General features: G+C 41.6%; 1 long non-coding RNA gene across 1 annotated transcript in view; it reads right to left on the minus strand.

Moving 5' to 3' along the window:
* Nucleotides 1-3,355: 3,355 nt before the first annotated feature.
* Nucleotides 3,356-17,874, minus strand: part of LOC122790369 — an 83,154-nt gene continuing 68,635 nt past the window's right edge. The window contains exon 2 of the long non-coding RNA XR_006363006.1: nucleotides 3,356-3,701. This is a non-coding gene — a long non-coding RNA (uncharacterized LOC122790369). The remainder of the gene's footprint in view (nucleotides 3,702-17,874) is intronic.

Here is a 17,874-nt window from a genome sequence, read left to right on the forward strand (position 1 = left end):
AAACACAAACATTTTTCACCCATTATCTTAAAATATGTCTTCCCTGAAACAGAAAAAAAAGGTGAGCTGGATGAGTGCTTTAAGCCTCATTGTTGCAGTATAAACTCTCTTTCCACATCTATCTAAAGCTCTAGATTCTCTAACTGGCAGTACGGTGGCAAAAAGCTGTGGTCACTGGGCTCTGCTTTGGACTGAAGAGATTATAAAGGAATCCACAATGGGATAACTTGTGACATAACATGCTGACTATGTGGATGGCTTTTAAAGGGCATGAACCTTTCTTGGAGTTGACAGGGCAGAGTTTGGATGTATCCAGGCTGCTCTGATTGCATCCTTAATGGGCTGAAAAGATAGGATGGGGCACAAGGCTCCTCAGGCTTTTAAAAAATTCTAAGGTGTTTCTGTCAAGAAAGGGAAGAGGCAAAGGAACAGTGTATCATTATCTGTAATGGAAGGATCACATGGACATCAACAGAAAGAACAGTAGTCTCATTATCCCTGTCAGTCTCTGGAATAAAGGCCACAAAAAACTCAATACTCCAAAAGCGGATCTAATAAAGGGAGAACTACCCCTAGCTACCTGCAAACATAAGCTCATGCAGATATGAGTGTGAGACAGACTGGTGCCAGGTGACCAGCAACTAGTGCTGAAAGACATACAAGTAGGAAGTGGAGCAGGGTAGGAAAAAACTGCATCAATGCTGATGAAGGCTTCAAACCAAGACCCATAAAGGTACTACCCCACATGTGCATCTTAAGCTCGTACCCAACAAACAGATGCTTTTATGTCTGTACGTTGAGGCTAAATCCACAACTAAGAATAACCAGGTGGTCCCTCCATGAGTGGGGTTTACATGCCCACAAAGGTACAGGGGCTAATCCATGAAGAAAATTTCTAGTCTCACTCTTTGGGGGCAGGACAGTCAATTAAGAATTCCAACGAAGCTGAGCATCCAAAGCCAATGAGGAATAAGAACCTCAGAATGCTCACCAAGGGTGCATTTCCTCATTCCCAAATTCCAAAAATGAAACGGACGACTTTTTCAGGCTCAAATCCTCACTAGTTGAGGGACAGCACACCATATGAAGGGAATGGGGTGGATGTGGGGCTGGATACATGATTTACTTGTAAAAGGTTCAGGCCTGGACCAGGCCACAGAGTGCTTGGTCTTGCGGTCACGCTTCAATGAATGCCTACAGACACAAGAAGGACCCTCCTATCTTTTTGTGAAGAGCTACTGACTGCTGCCATCTGGGGAACTGAGATAACAACTTTTTCTTTCTTTTTCAATGCTTAATAGCCAGAATGAAGGTCTTGTGTCAGCTATCATGTTCCTTCCTAAGACAGTACAGGTGATACCAAGGCAGACCTTGTCGGCTACAGGGGCATCTACTACAATGTGCTTAATGTATGTGAACGCAGGACTTTACTATGGATAAAAAGTTACAGCTGAATTACTCCAGTGGCAAAAAAAGTATAGGCCGTGCTTGACATTAAAGCATGTATCATATGAGAGGGTGTGAAGATATCCACAACCACATGATTTTTTTCCAAAAAAGAAAGTCAGATTTCAGCTGAAGTATATAACCCAAGCAAGAAGTAAAGGTTGACCCTTGTAGGTAGCTAATAAACAACCACAGTAATTATAAAGGATCCAAAAAGTTAGTACTGGCCCTGAAAGAAAAGACACTGCATTCACCTGGGATGCTATCCATCTGCATATTTACTAACCAAATAAGATTCACTAGGTAAAACAACCTCGTTATCTAGAAGACGCAGGATCACTGGCATGATTAATAGACCTTGTTAAAGACAAATCATATGAAAATGGAAGACGAGAGAATCAAATTTAGGACAACTTAACATGTACAAGCAATCAGGATACACAGAAGACGACAATCCGCTTATAACAACAATCAGGAGAGAACAGATCCAGCCAGGTGGGTCTATATTATCTTGTGTAAATGGCATAAGAGAAAATGCTGTTTCGACAACAAAGAGCGAACTGGAAATACAGTGAAAGCTCAGGTCAGCGATTTTTTTCCTAGGGAAAAAAAAATTGCTTGGCCGTTGCTGTGACATTGTCCTTTACCCCACTGTACTGCGACGTCAGATTTGATATATTTAGTTAGTGGGTGTGTGGTGGGCACAGCCCCCCCCCACTTTGAAATGTTTAACTGGTGTGTTGCGTCTTGTTGGTCTACCAATTTTTTTCCCTAGGAAAAAAATCGGTGACCTGGGGTTTTGCTGTTTTTGCAGTTCGCTGTTTATTTGTCGTTGAAACGGCATTAGCTGTTATGCCGTTTCGACAAAAAAATATAGACTCAGCCAGGCGGCCTGCTGCACTGCCCATATATGAACACAACATAAATGTTGCTGCCAGACCTAACTCAGTATCTGAAGGGAAAGAAAACTGACTAAAAAGAATCAGACAATCAAAACAGGAATTTCAGAACCTGAAAAATTGTCACTGAATGTAACAAACTATCTGGTGTGGGAGAGAATGCAAGGCTCAGACAAAGCAACCATAAGGAGAAAGAGTAGACCTTCTCCGATCATTTGACATATCGAAGTGATGCCTTCTAAAGAAAGCCTCTTTGAAAGGTGATATTTTGGTTAAAACAAATCCCTAATGACAATAACATGCATTCAGTTCAGAAGGTCAACAGCTCTCTTTATCCCCAGCAGCCCCCTCTATTCCAGCTTCTCAGTTAGAACACACTTTTTTATCAGCTGTCTGCCATCACTTCCTGAGGCTATGATGAACTGTTAGCACACAAAGAAACCAGTTAGTAAAACTGATAGACAAACACACAGTTCTACAGGTGTACCCTAGCTAACCATAGGAAGAAATGTGATTGAAGATGTTCTGATCAGGGTTTTGATCAAAAAAGGTAACCTGCAGCTATGTATAGCAGAAATATTGTAAATATCTGAGGATTACTGGGTATGTGCATGCTCACACATTCCCGTCTCTTTGCTGTGGAATGCAGTACCCCACGTACAGGCACTTGAAGGAGCAGTTTTAAAAAAAAAATCAAACAAAGCTACATTATCCTTCAACTCTACACTGCAACAGCAGCAGCATGAATGATTTCCCTAATGTTCTGATGGGTAATAATCAGTTCTTTGAAATTAACAGACTTCAAAAGTAAATGTTACAAAGACTGTTTCATTGACACTGCCAACAATGTATACAACAATTAATGCAGTTAAAATAAACCAAAAGCTAAAAGGTTCAAGTTTCATAAAAGCCTTTCTCTTACTGTGCACGCATGAGGTTGCATCTCACCTTAGTATTTTTGCACATAGTTCTACAAAAAAAAAAAAAAAACATGAGCAAAGATCCCTGTATGTAATTCTCCCACAGCAGGTTTTAATATAAGCATAAAAATGCCCCATATAGATATGAAATTTGCAGGAAACATTCATAATATCTTGGCACATGAAGTAGATTTGCTGCACTGAACAGTCCATCTTTGGTCTAGTTTTGGAATGTTGTTGCCTCTGTACTTTAAGTTTTACGATATGAACATACTTCAGCACTTTTTACTGTAAAGCACTTTTATCTTCGTATTGTCTCCACATCCTCTTCAGGGATTCATCTACTTATTTACGCATTCAGCAATTCTTGTGCCATGTTCTCATCCAACACAAATGGAGAGTGGAATTTTCTGTCCTTCAAGTATACTTCAAGTCCCTGCAAAATACCATACAATCTTTTAGCTTGTTATAGGTTTACATCTTTCAGACTGCTAATACTTCTTACTGTTTTAAAAACAGTACTGCCTGACATCTTCGGTTAAGACGAACTGCAATGAAGGGGATGAAAGGGATGTCAGGAGGTTCCACCAATATATATGCCAATATTTCATTAAGGTGATGTTTGCAGTAATGGTGTGACCTTGCAGCAAATATATTTGGAGGGGGCCTCAACCACCAACCCCCCCCCCCATGTAATGGACTTCAACCCCCCCCCCCCAATCCTTCTTATTAAATTCTAATTATCTCCAGTTACCAACAGTGTTACAACTACACTGCAGAATGGGCTACAATTATTTTAAGACTGGGATTTTTGTGAAGTTATTTTTAGTTCACAATGTTTCCCCATACACACACACTTATGAGTCTACAATACATACATGCATAAAGCAGTGAGGAAAAACAGAGGTAGCAGCTCACAATAACACAACTATGTTGTGATTCTAGTCAGTAAAACCTTTTCATTTTTAGTTACAGTAAAGTAAGAGCACCATCTAGACCTGGGACACCTTTCCACTTTTATATGGGAATGTCCAGCAACTCCCCCACCTCAAAGTCAATGTTCAAAGTTTCCTAAATCTAAGACAACTTTAACCTTTTTTCATTATTTCAGTGAAGTGACAATTATTTGTAAAACTACAACTTCAAGAGTTACAGCTGATGACTGTGCAGTAAGCTTTCAGTTGCTGAAAAACAAAGTGACTTCTAGCTAATAGTCCATCCTGTTGCTAGACAAGGAGTCTGCAACTTCAGAAGAGTTACGGAAAACTATACAACTTGCTTTCACAATTCCTAATCAAGTCTGGTTTACTTATTACATTCAAAATCAAGAAACACATACAACTTTCTTTCACAACACAACCTCTGAATTGATGCACAACAGGGCAGGTGGCTCCATGGTTAGGTACCCTTGTGAATAGCCACAGTTGCATACACCAAGGTTTAAAACTGGATGCAAAGAATTTCCATTAAAAACGTGTGTGTGTTGGGAGGGGGGAACATAAGAAGAAAATTAAAAAATTTCATAAAAGGCTTTGATCACCAAACATAAAGCTTACATTAAAAGCACAAAACTCTACAAAGTACTAGCAATATGACATTTGTTGATGGTCATTTATTCTTTGCTTTTTATTACACTACCATACCAGGATTTGGGAAAAGAATATAAAGTTCAATTTAAAAAGAATTCAAAAAGCAAATCGTACACATTCCCACAACTTTACAGCCAAATTATATTTTCAGTTGTTTAAATGTTCAGGATTTTGTGATAGTTGAAGGGGGTAAATGAGGTACAAATTTCTACGTTTCAGGACTACCACCTTAAAGATTTCATCATTACATGAAATACTGAAAATTTTATCTCCTTTACTGTGTGTGTAGTGATGTCTTCACCAAATGACAATGCCAAAACAGTAGGTGCTGAAATACAATGGTTTCCTCTGTGTATCTTAATTTAAAAAAAGAAAAATTAAGAAAACCAAAATCTTGAAATTACAAAACATTTTCCACCCTACAAACACTTTCAACCTCAAGTATTTTCTGTTTTTAAAGACCTTTAATAAATTATCATCTAAGGCATAGGGTACATATACATTAATTGAAAACACAACAAACCATACTGATATTTTTTTCATTAACACACATTATACATTACATATGTTTTTCTTCTGTATAACAACTCTTATTTAATCTACAATAATGTAAATAGCTCAATTCTTGCCTTCCCTTAACCCTCACTCTTCTTCCTGAACATTCTGCGTACTGTTCCCACTAATTTCATTTATTTCTATACAAGTTGCTCCTTCCCTTTTCTAAAGTTCCAGTTTCAAAGTTCTCCTCTCTCTTTTACAATATTCAACACTTCAAATACAGCTAGTTTAGATTTTGATTTCCATTTTCTATCAAATTCATTTTTTGGACAGCAAAGAGAATTAAACTTAATAAGACCTCAATACGTCTAGGCAATTCAGATCCTTTGTCCTAGCTGAAAATAGTATTTCCTTCATGCAACCATTTGTTCCTTCAATACTCCTGCCACAGTATTCTACAGGAAATGTTTAACTGCCAGGTCATTGTACTCCCCAAAAACATGCTTTCAGTTACCTCCTTTCTTCCCCATCACACCTACAAAATTTGCTGGCTACCTGAAGAAAACATTTTTAAAGTCTGCTTGGAGTATAAAATACATATTCAAACATTTCAAGCAAAAATCCTAAACATTCTGGACTAACCTGAAGTATTTTACTAACACAACTAACGTACTAATGAAACAATTATACTTAAGAAAAAATAAAACTGCAACTCAGAAATATGACAAAATACAACAGCACAGCAAGGATGGAGTGAAGTGGCAAATGCCCCAAGAACCAAGTGTTAGGGGGCACAGTCGAGAGTACTTGAAGGATTGCCCTTCTATGTACCAATATACAGCTTTTTTTGCTCTTCAACTGAAGAGATGGCAGGAGGGGAGGCATGCAGTCAGCTTTCTATGGTATGCCAAAGGAAGATACGAGAGAGAAGTGGATTGGCTGCTGTAGGAAGCAGAGGGGCAACTGACTTTCTACAGTGAGATGTCTTTTTTGCACTTCACTTACAGAACTAAGTGGGTGGGGGGCAGTACAATGAAGACCAGCACCAGGTGCTGGATGGGCTCTGTCAAAGTGATTAATATTATACCATCTCACTTTTCTCCTTTTTTACATAGTACAACAAATTATTCAAACAATGAGTCCATAACTTGTTACTATGCAAGGTAATCAAAGTACAGTTGTGTAAGAACTTACCATAGCAGTTGATGTCCTACTGATCACTTTTGCAGCATTCTTAACACATGGGTTGTAGCTCGCTGATGTCCGGCTAGGTTACTAAAGTTTCACATTCCTAGGATGTACATCTGGGTGATGACCTCAGCTTGTAGGCATCAGAGTATACAATTGAACATATGTATGAGATCCTCAGACCACGTCCAAGCCAGCAGTGGCCCGAATAAAACCAAGAAAGAAGGCAGGACAGGTAGGAGGAGCTTAGTTTGAAAAGGGTAATCAAGTTCCCCCTTAGAAAGGCTGTAAAATCTTGGGATACTGAATCTGTGTGTGTGTGTGCGCACGCAAGCACTTGTGTGCGTGCCATACCACTCAACCTGGAAACATCAAAAATCTGGACAAGCCCCTTAAAAATAGGTACAAATCTGTACACTGATTAACATCAAATCAGCATACATAATTATGTAACCACGCCCCCTCCATTGGAATTGTGGGATGCCAACTTTCAAATGCAAACTGAAGAACAGACGACCAAAATATGGCACCAGAGTCCCCCCCCCACAGCCATTCCAATGTCCCATTACATGTCTATTCCGCCCCATTTACCATAAACACTAATGTGTGCGTACTGCTTCAGTTCTACAATGATTATTTGGATTTTATTTTTACATCTTGTAGCACAATGCACAAACACTAATAGAAATCTACTAAACAAAGCATACTGTCTCACAATGAAAACAGACTTGGCATTAAAACTTTTCTGCCCTTGAAACTCACATTATTTGAAACACTGAAACCCACACCACATCCAAAGAAAATGCATGGCCAGCGGTGGATAAAGATATTTTCAAATCATTGGCCCCTTGCACACAAAACAAGAAACATACACATGTTCTTTGATACACCTTTCTGAGTTTATTAAATTATATTCCTTGTACAGCACACTTGTTAGAGCGCATTTTAAATTTATTGTTTGAACATTTTTCCAGTAGGGAAATAAACAAAATGCATGAATCAATAATGACAAAACTGCCCAATTCAGAATATTTCCATCATAAAAGTCTACTTCCACCCCCACACAATATATATCTATATCTATATATAAAACAGAATGACAGTAGTATAAGCCATAGGCATCTTGCACTTATTTTCAATTTCAGTTTTTTTTTGGGTGGAGGCAACAAACATTTTGGAAAGTTGCTAGAATAAAATGTTATGCTGCCACAGTGCATTTCACTGCCAAGTCGTGAACCCAGGACCCTGTGCACTACAGTCAGAAAAACATATCACTATGCCAAAACAGCAGTTTCCTGAAAGATAGGAAGACTGAAACTTAAATGGCTATCATTTAGTGAATTCATTTCTCACCTGTCACCATAGTTCTCAACCTCTTAGCACAAAAAACCTGGACAAAGCCAATAATGGGGGAATACAGAGTTCAGTTCTCACAGTTGTCACCATAGCTCTCAACCTCTTAGACAAAGCCAATAATAGGGGAATACAGAATTTGGTTCTCACTTGTCACCATAGGTCTCAATCTCTTAGCACAAAAAACCTGGACAAAACCAATAATGGGGGTTGGGGGAATACATAATTCAGTTCTCACTTCTCATCATAGCTCTCGTCTTAGCACAAAAATCCTGGACAAAGCCAATTACAGCCCCATAATAGGGACAAATTTATCTTATAAACTTAGAAAATTGCTAGAATAAAAGGTTTTGTGTTGGCATCTATTTTCTGAAGAATATGAAGTCTGAAATTCAAATGCCTGTAATTATTTAGTGACTTCAATTCTTCAAGTAATTGCCACAAAAATCCTGAAAACCACAGACTTTATGAGGAAGAGATCAAAAGTGAGGCATAAATTCAGAAGTGGAGGTGGCTAGGGACATTAGGCTCTTTTTACCCTGTACCCAAGGTACAGGGTTTGAGCCGGAGAACCTCTAGCCACCAGGTGTATTAAATTGGGGCATTTTCACACACAGTTATCTATACACAAATTACTCAATGAACCAGGGTCTTTGTGTTTCTCATGCAAGTTCAACAGATTTTGAACTGTACCCACAAATTCAAAAGAAATATACCTACATATATAAAAAAGTACAGCCCCAAAGGGAATTAGAGGTTCATAGGTAGGTACTAGGCTATTGGCCCTAGGGCCTATATAAGCCTAGCCAAAAAGGTACCCTAGCTTTCGCCACCCAAGAAAATTATTTTCCTGTGCTCCTGTCGAGCAGAGCCACAGGGGTGATCCCCAGGGTGAATCTCCTATTTCCCATCTAATCATCAAGATTTTTTTTGAAGAGTGCTAATGAGGAGCTTTGTTTGATATAGATAGGTGGTTTGTTCCAGAGTATGGGAAGTCTCTGGGACAGGAATCTATCCCTCCAGCATGTTCTGTTTATTATAGTGACAAGGTTTAGGTCCCTAGAGCATGTAGCTTGGAGGGATTGGGATTTCTTTAAGTGGAACATGTCCAACAGCTCTGGGTTTGACATAGCTTTGTATGTTAGGCAGAGATTGCCTCTGAGTAGGCGATATGCGATGGAGTAAAGCTGGAGTTTTTAGAGACTTTCTGCGTAGGGCATCTGTTTGAGCCCGGTAATCCTCTTTGTGAGGTATTTCTGCAGCCTTTCCAGTTGTTGTAGATGTCTTGTGAGGTACATACCAAAAAGGGCGCTGTACTCTACAATGGGTCTAATGAGTGATGAGTAGAGGGGAACAATGACCTCTTTTTTCCTGGATGATAAACCTTTTGTGATGAGGTGTGCCACGTAGAAGGATTTCCTGACTACTGTGGCGATGTGATTATCAAAGGAGAGACTGCTGTCCGCCTGTGTCCAAAAGGTTTCTCATCACACTTTCGGTGTTAGACTACCATCTATGTGGTAACTCATGGGTACAGAGTTTTTACCAAAGGGGATGACAATGCACTTTTTGGCATTGAGCTTGAGGCCATAGCTTTGACACCAGGCATCTGTCTCCGTGAGGCCCTTTTGTAGGATGTCCACATCGTTATGAGTTTCGATTATGGCTCCTAGTTTGCAGTCATCTGCAAACTTCATTAGCCAAAGACCTTCTGTGTTAGCCTGCACCTCAGAAAAGTAGATACCAAACAGAAGAGGACCAAGGACTAAACCCTGTGGTACTCCACTTGTCACTGGTCTGAAGTCGGATTTGGAGCCTGCTACTTTCACAGTGTTGGTTCTTGTCAGTGAGCCAGTTGGCAACCCATCTTGTGACATAGGGATTTATACCTAGTTTAGTGAGTTTATCTATAATTCCAGAGTGGGGGATGGTGTCAAAAGCCTTGGCGAGATCTAGATAGGCTGTGTGAACCACCTTACCCTCGTCTACAGCTTTGTTGACCGCTTCAAAGAAGTCTATCAGGTTTCGGAGACATGATCTGCCTTTTACAAACCCTAACTGGGTGGGGTCCAGAGTTTGGAGATTACCAATGTCTTTGTGTAAAAGATCCATGATGATACGTAACATGGCCTTGCAGACCAGGCTCATTAGTCTAATGGGGCGGTAGTTCCCAGGGTCCATGGTGGCTCCCCCTTTGTGGAGATGGGATAACCGTTGCTGTGCACCATTTCAGTGGGCACAAAGCCTGAGGTGAGGCTATGATTGAACATGGTGCTTAGGTGCAGTGCCAGTTCATTCTGCAGTTCGTATAGAACGCAGCCTGGGATGTTGTCAGGTCCCATGGAAACTGCGTTCTTGGAGTGTGGTTTTTACCTGTGTAGTCGTGATTACAGGAACTTTGCATTCTTCTGCTATAGAGATAGGCCCTTTAGGCGGTGAGAGGGGGAGGCAAAGTTAGCAGTGAACCTATCTGCCATGATGTTGGCAATATCAGTTGGTTCTGTATATTTAGTGCCGTTGTGCTGTAACTCAGATCAGATCTGAGTGTTGCCATTGAGATTCTTGACATAGCTATAGAATGCTTTGCAGTTATCTTCAGAATCGGTGGCAATTTTTTTTTCGTAACTAGCTTTGGGGGATTTTATGAGGGATCACAGCTTCTTACTGAGGCTGACCAGGGAGTTCCTCCAATCATGGGATTTTACTCTTTTTCACAACAGTTTCTTTCTTCTGTTGTAGAGTTTGTTTATGGCAGGGGGCCACCAGATTTTTTTGGAGATAGCATCTTGGTTCTGTTAGGGATAGCATGATCCATGCACTCATGTAAGTGCTTATAAAGTGCATCTGTGTAGGATTCAACAGTCGTACCTCTATTGTCCATCTGCATGGGTGTCATGAAGTTTGACACTTCTGTCTTAAGAAGCGCAAAGTTGGCTTTGGAGAAATTATTTACAGTGGTTTCCCCTAATTGGGGGGGGGGGCTGGGATGTGGATATCTAGGGTGATTAGATTGATTAGATTGTGGTCGGATCGGATCAATGAGGAATTGACCTCTGGTGTGGGACACCGGTTGCCCATGTTGGTAATGACCAGGTCTAGGATATTGCTGCCCCTGGTGGGGAGTGTGGATAAGTTGACCCAAGGCATTGGAATTTATGAATTCCAGAAAATGATGAGCAAAAGTGTTGGTACATGAGTAGTTTTCCCAGTTAATGGTGGTGTAGTTGAAACTGCCCAATATTAGGGTGTTGGTTTGTACCTTAATATTTTCCAGTGTATCAAGAAATGAGGAGTGGGAATCCTGGGGCATGGTGGAAATCTGTAGCAAGTTGCAATTTGGATTGTAGTCTTGCCCAGAGTTAATTGTACTTGGATAATCTCGGATGCATTATGCTGAACAACTAGCCTGTAGGTGTGGATATCCTTAATGAATATGGACACGCCTCCGCTTTAGTGTTTCGGTCCAGGTTAGGTGGCCGAAATCTGTGGTATGAATTATAACCTGGTAATATGGTAATGCACGGGTGCTCTCTGGAGCCTTGAATCAGTCCTCTGTCACTGCACAGATGTCGATATACTCCATTTTAAGGAGTGCCTCGAGTGAATGTATTTTGAAGTTTAGACTTTTAGCACTGAGTAGCATTTCCCTCAGATTTTGCTTGCTTGTACCTGTTAAGGTGGTGAATTTGTCATTTGAACCTTGCCTAAAAAAGGCACTATAGTGGTGGCAAGAGCCTTTGCCAGTATCTAAAATACCAAGGGTGACAGGTGCAGGCCATCTCTGGCAAAGCATCGTGGTCTGTCAATCATGTCATCCCAGGCAGACAGATAATGGATCCCCTCAGAATGACACCAGAAGCTTAGCCAATTGTTGAAGTCAATCATTTTTTCTTGTACTGTGGTATCATTCTGGGTGATGGCAGGATGCTACTCAGGGCTAGGGTCATACCTGCCTGGGCTACAAGATCGGAGAGCTCCTCCATGTCTCTTTTCATGCAGTCCAGGGAGGTACATCTCAGGTCATTCACACCAAAATGGACAATGACAGAGTCATATTTGTACTTGTTGTGCAGTGACCTGAGTGCGTGCGTTATGTGGTGGATCCTGGCACCCAACAGGCAGCTACAGTAACTTTTTCCTTGTTTAGCCTGGTGAGTGGAACATCAGTGTGCCTGACTATAGAGTCACCTATGACTAGAGTGTTGAGTACGTTATGCCTTATGGGCTGTGGTTGAGTTGCACACTGAGTCTGTGGGCTGTGTGTCATTTAGGTTGTGTTGGGGGTGGAGGTTGCTTGCGTTTCTGCTTTGGAGGTCTCTGTTGCTTGAGCAGATTTTTATTGAGAGCCTCCACGAATTTAGGTGTGTGTTTCGTGTTTCTGTGTGTGTGTTTTGGTGGTGTAGGTTTTGAGGACTATGTGATGATTGTGGTATGGTGCAAGTGTTTACCTTCACCTTTATTTCAGGAAACATGACCACAGCAGACGCAATAACCTTTTTCTGCACAAACAAAAATTAAAATGGGGTGGTTTACTTTGCCCATGAAAACAAAATTCTGTTAAGTTCTTATGTGGAGAACCAATAAAAACTCTTAATTCTAGAACCATGTACTATTCATTTCTTTGTTCCTCAGGACCCACACCTAGGGGAGTTACTATTTTGTTGGCTTTGAAAGTGTCCTTCCTTGGACAGCTTTTGCAGGTTGCTTAAAATCTACCTACATGAAATGGCCTTTGACTGTGTGGGTTGACTTGTTATAATTATATTTTGGTTTATTCTTTTACTTGAACCCATTATTAGGCATTTACAGATGATTTTATGTCTAATTGTTTTATGCTGTCTTTGGGCTTGTCTGTAAGTTTTATTTGATTTGTTTTAATTTCATCTCACTCTGTGTCATTCTATTTACATTACAGGCATTTTATTAAAAATACCTTCATAAAATCAAAGTTGAATCTGCCAGCACAAGTGCAATGTTCTTGGTATGGAAAGTTCAGGAGATGCTCTGAAACATGGCAGATGGGAGACTGCAGAGAAAGGAACCAGAAAACAAATTAAAATAATGTAAAATGGAATTAAGTGAGGGAATTATTTTACAAAACATATTTACACAAATGATTGTTAAAACACAAAGTTAGAGAAGCAATAGTACAGTTGTGTACCTACCATAAATGTAGATGATCGAGTGTATTCATTGTTGCAGTCATTACTCTTGGGTTATCCTGCTGGTAGGCTACCCGCAGTCGGCCTGAATTCCAAAGTCCTTGGTCTGGCGTTGGTTGCCGTCACCTCATCCCTGACGTCAGTGCGCCAGGAGTATAAAATATGCAGCCAACGCCATGTTCTTCAGTTTTTCTTGCCCCAGATGTCAGGTGCCACCAAAAGGGTAGGCTAAATAGATAATGCCAATAAACATGCATGCACTAAAGTAAACATTTCCTTCATCTACAAGCAAATACACCACACACAGGTTGTAAAGAGTAGAGAAGTACAGCTAAGACCCAGCAAATGAAAGGGGGATGGTGGGAGGGTAACCGGGCACTGATTTGCCATGCTGTGAGTAGCAGAAACAAATGCAATGGGTTTATCCATTTTGAAATAGTCTGTTTTGAGATGGCATTTCCTTGTGATCCTGCAGCATATGCCACTAAAAGTTGCTCAGTCTTTCTGAAAGCTTTAGTTCTGTCCAAGTAGAAGCGTAGCTGCCTGTGTATGTCCAAAGAATGCAGAAGTCTCTCACCCTTGTTCTGTGGGTTTGGATAAAAGGTAGGCAAGTGAATGGTTTGGTTAAAGGCCACACTGGACACCACCTTAGAGATAAATGAAGGGTTCATCCTCAGAGAAACCCTGTCTGGATGGAAAATGATAAAAGGTTCCACAGCCATGAGTGCCTGTAACTCCGAGACTCATCTTGCAGAGGTTATTGCTAGGAGCAGAGCTGTTTCCAGGATAAGAATTTTATATCAGCTGTTGTGGCTGGCTCAAAAGGAGGCAGTGTGAGTTTTTCCAAGACATAATTGAGGTCCCATGCAGGTATTGGTGCTCTCCTTGGATGTCTTATGTTTTTGGCCCCTCTGAGGTACTGCCTTACTAAAGGATGTGAAAAGATAGGTGGTTCCGTATTATAATGGGCTGAAATGGCAGAGGCATGAATCTTAATTGATGAAAAGGATAGGCCTTTGTCCAGCATCTCAGTTAAGTATTGTAAAATATGAGGAATATTTGGTACAAACGTGTCAATTCCTTGTTCCTGGTTCCAAGCACAGAATCTCTTCCATTTTTCTGCATAAGATTTTCTGGTACTGGGTCTCCTGGCCTCCAAGATAACATCCATAACAGCTTTTGAAAGAGGAGTGTTCTGAATGGCTACATTATCCGCCATGCTGCCAAATTTAAGGTTCTGAGTTGGCTATGTAGGATCTGATTGTTTTGTTGGGTCAGTAAGTGAGAAGTTTGAGGCAATGTCCAGGCTGAACCTTGAGACAAGTTCTTTAGGATTGGGTACCAGTGCTGGCGTGGCCAGTCTGGGGCAATCAGTATCATTTTTGGCTTCTCTTGTCTGACCTTTAGGAGTACCTTGGGGAGGAGAGGCAGTGGAGGAAAGGCATATACTGTTAGGTTTTTCCAGCTGAAGGATAGGTCATCCACTTTCCATGCTTGCTTATGATAAATCCTTGTGCAGAATCTCTGTAATTGGCAGTTGTGAGGGGAGGCAAATAGATCTATGTCTGGGCATCCCCATTTCCTTGTTATCATGCTGAAGACTTGTGGATCCAGTTTCTACTCGTGGGGGTCTATGAGGTTTCTGCTTAGTTCATCTGCCAGAGTATTTACTTTTCCTGGCAGGAATTGTGCTTGCAGGTGAACTTGACAAGTCAATGCTGTGTCCCACAAAGCCATGGCTTGTCTGCAGAGGGGGTAGGAATGTGTGCCTCCCTGCTTGTTTATGTACCACATAAATGTAGTATTGTCCGTCTTTATCAGTAGTTGTCCTGGATGAAGTATATCCTTGAAAGTTGTCACGGCATTCTGAACAGCTAGCATCTCTTTTTGATAGATATGAAGATGCATCTGGCTTGCGGGCCATGTGCCCTGAATACATTTTCCTGCCATGTGGGCCCCCCAGGCGTAATCTGATGCACCCGTTGTTAGTGTCTGCCTGGCTGTGGGTAAAGTGAATGGCTGTCCCTTGTTGTGGTGACAGGCCTGTGCCCACCATCGAAACTCCTGTTGCAGGCAGGGAATGAGGGTAATTACTGTTTCCAGGCTGTGGCAATGTTGAGTCCAAACACTTTTTAGATACCATTGTAGTTTCCTCATATGCAGTCTGGCATATGGAATTAGCAGAATGCAGGATGCCATGAAGCCCAAAGCCTGCAGGATTTTCCTTTCAGATAATTGGGTCTTTTGTTGCCAACATTTTGAAGTAAGAAGTCAGTTGCCTTTGTTTGTCTGGCGTGAGATAAGCCATCTGGGCAGTTGTACTTAAGCTTGCACCCAGGAATATTATCTCTTGAGAGGGTACTAGTTTTGATTTATTTTCGTTTACTGTGTACCCTAGGCAAATTAGAATCTTTTTACAAACGCCAGATGCTTTAGCAAAATGTCTTTGTTCTCTGCTTGAATAAGGCAGTCGTCCAAGTAAGGATATATTTGAATTCTTCTTTGTCTGCAAAATGCAATTACTGGTGCCAGGCATTTTGTGAAGACCCTGGGCGCAGTAGATAAGCCAAAGAGCAGTGCAGAGAATTGGTAGTGTATTGAGCCAGCTATGAATCTGAGTATCTTCTGTAAGACTGTCTAATTGGGACATGCAGGTATGCCTCTTTTTGGTCCAAAGTTACGAGCCAAGCCTTCTTGCCCAGCATGGGCAGTAGCTGCTCTAGAGTCAACATTTTGAATTTTGGAACATCCAGAAAAGTGTTTAGTATAGACAGGTCCAGTATTGGTTCTCCAGTCCTTTCTGGGCACCAAGAAAAGTCTTGAGTAAAATCCTTGTCCTTGCTCTTGTTGTGGTACTTGCTGAATGGCCCTCATGTGCATGAGGGATGAAACTTGCTTTTGTGCCTCTGCCCATTGATTGTGTGGCAGGTCTGGCATACCTTTTGCCCTTGGCAGGGTGTGAAAGTGGAACCTGTAGCCCTGAGACACTATGTTCAAGAGCCATTTGTCCTGGGTAATAATGTGCCAATTTGGTGAAAAAAGTGCTAGTTTTCCCCCTAAGGGGGCTGCCAAAAGATAAGTGCTTGGTTCTGGCAGAGGAAAGTCATTGGGACTGTTTCCTGTATGGTTGTGATTTGTCTTCTTCGCTTTTGGAGGTAGAAGCACCCCACTGTTTAGGCCTGCATGGAGCCTTGGGGCTGAGATCTGCCTCTGGGGCGTCTGTATCTGCCTTTTTGTGGCCTGTCTGACACTGGAAAGGACCAATTCTTAGTAGGACAGTTCCTGCTAAATCTGGGTGGCTGTACCTGTAGGAAATCCATAGCTGTCTGCATGAATTTCGCTTTATCCTCCATTTTCTTCAACACCACTTCTGCCTTAACACCAAACAAAGTATCATGCTGTAATGCAGCATCCAATAATTTTGCTTTAACATGATCAGGCAGATTCTGTTGCTTTAAGCAAGCATGCCTTCTAATGACCGAACCTGTAACAGCGGCCCTGCAAGAGGCCTCCAGTGAATCAAAACCACATTGCAAAGTATGCTTTCCCACTTGTTCAGCTGCATGCGATAAATCTTGCATTTCCTTGTTATCAGAACATTCAGAATTTGTCAACATTTTCTGTTTAAGCCGTGACATTAAGTATTGCTGATATTTAAGCATATGAAACTGACAATTTAAAGCCCTTACAGCCAGGGTAGCAGAAGTGTAAACCCCCCCCCCCATCTGTCCAGAGCCCTAGAATCCCTATCAGAGGGGACAGGGTTTTTTGCAGTGGAAGCCGTGACCCCTTTGGGACCCTGAGATATAGTTTCTGGGTCAGCAGCAGGGTTTTATATAGAAATTTATGAGAGTCTGGAACCCTGTAGTATCTGGCTGGCTTAGCAGGTGCAGGGGGTAAAGAGTCAGGAGAGAGGCCGGACTCTGAAAATACATCATCTACAATGTCTAGAACAGGTGGAATAGTGAGAGATCTGTGCTGAGGTAGTAAAAGAAAGTCTCTGAGCCTTTTCTTAGATTCTGAGTAATCTTGGCTCTCCCAGTGAAAATGCTCCCTCATGGTATGTAGGGTTTCCCCAAAAAAATAATAATCAGGAGGAGAGACTGAAGGAACAGATTCTTCAGCATCAGAATCCTCATAGGGAGGGAAAGAGTATCCCTGTTCAGAAGAGGAATCAGAGGAAATTGAAACCTGATCAGAAGAACCATATTCTGTCTCTTGCCTAGGCCTCTTATCAGGAGGGGGATGGGAACCCCTGATCAAAGTAATTAGGTCTTCGGCCATTTTAAGCATCTGTTTCTTAGGCATGGAAGTCTGTCCAGGAGAATGCTGTACTTGTTTCTTTGTCTTTAGAGCTGTTTTAGTCTTTGTCTTTGAAGCTGAGGTTGGCTTGACATATAATTGTGTAGGTCTAAAAACACCCTCAGAAGCCGATGCCTGCTCAGCGGCACCGGACCCATCTGAGGGAATAGTTTCCGGGAGTCCAATACCTTGAGCATCCAGAGGCCTAGTCGGCACCACGTGGGAGTCGGAAGTGGCCTGTGGCTCTAAGGTAGCGGGCGTCAGGGACTGTGAAAGCGCCTCGCTGAGAACCGGCGACTGGCCTAGCGGGGCCCACGTCGTCGGTTTTGGACCTCGGATGCCTGTCCTTTTCCTTGCGCTTTTTATAAACTTCAGTCGTCGGCTGTTTCAACAGCATTATATAATTAAACCTTTGGCCAAAGTAATGAAAGGCAAAATCATGCCGGCGCTTAATAGTGCGTTTGTTAAATCTAGCACAAAACCAACAGCTAGCAATGTCGTGATCTGGGCCTAGGCA

This window comes from Protopterus annectens, chromosome 16.part0 (genome assembly GCF_019279795.1).
Source record: "Protopterus annectens isolate FY-2018-M chromosome 16.part0, PAN1.0, whole genome shotgun sequence".
NCBI lineage: Eukaryota > Metazoa > Chordata > Ceratodontiformes > Protopteridae > Protopterus > Protopterus annectens.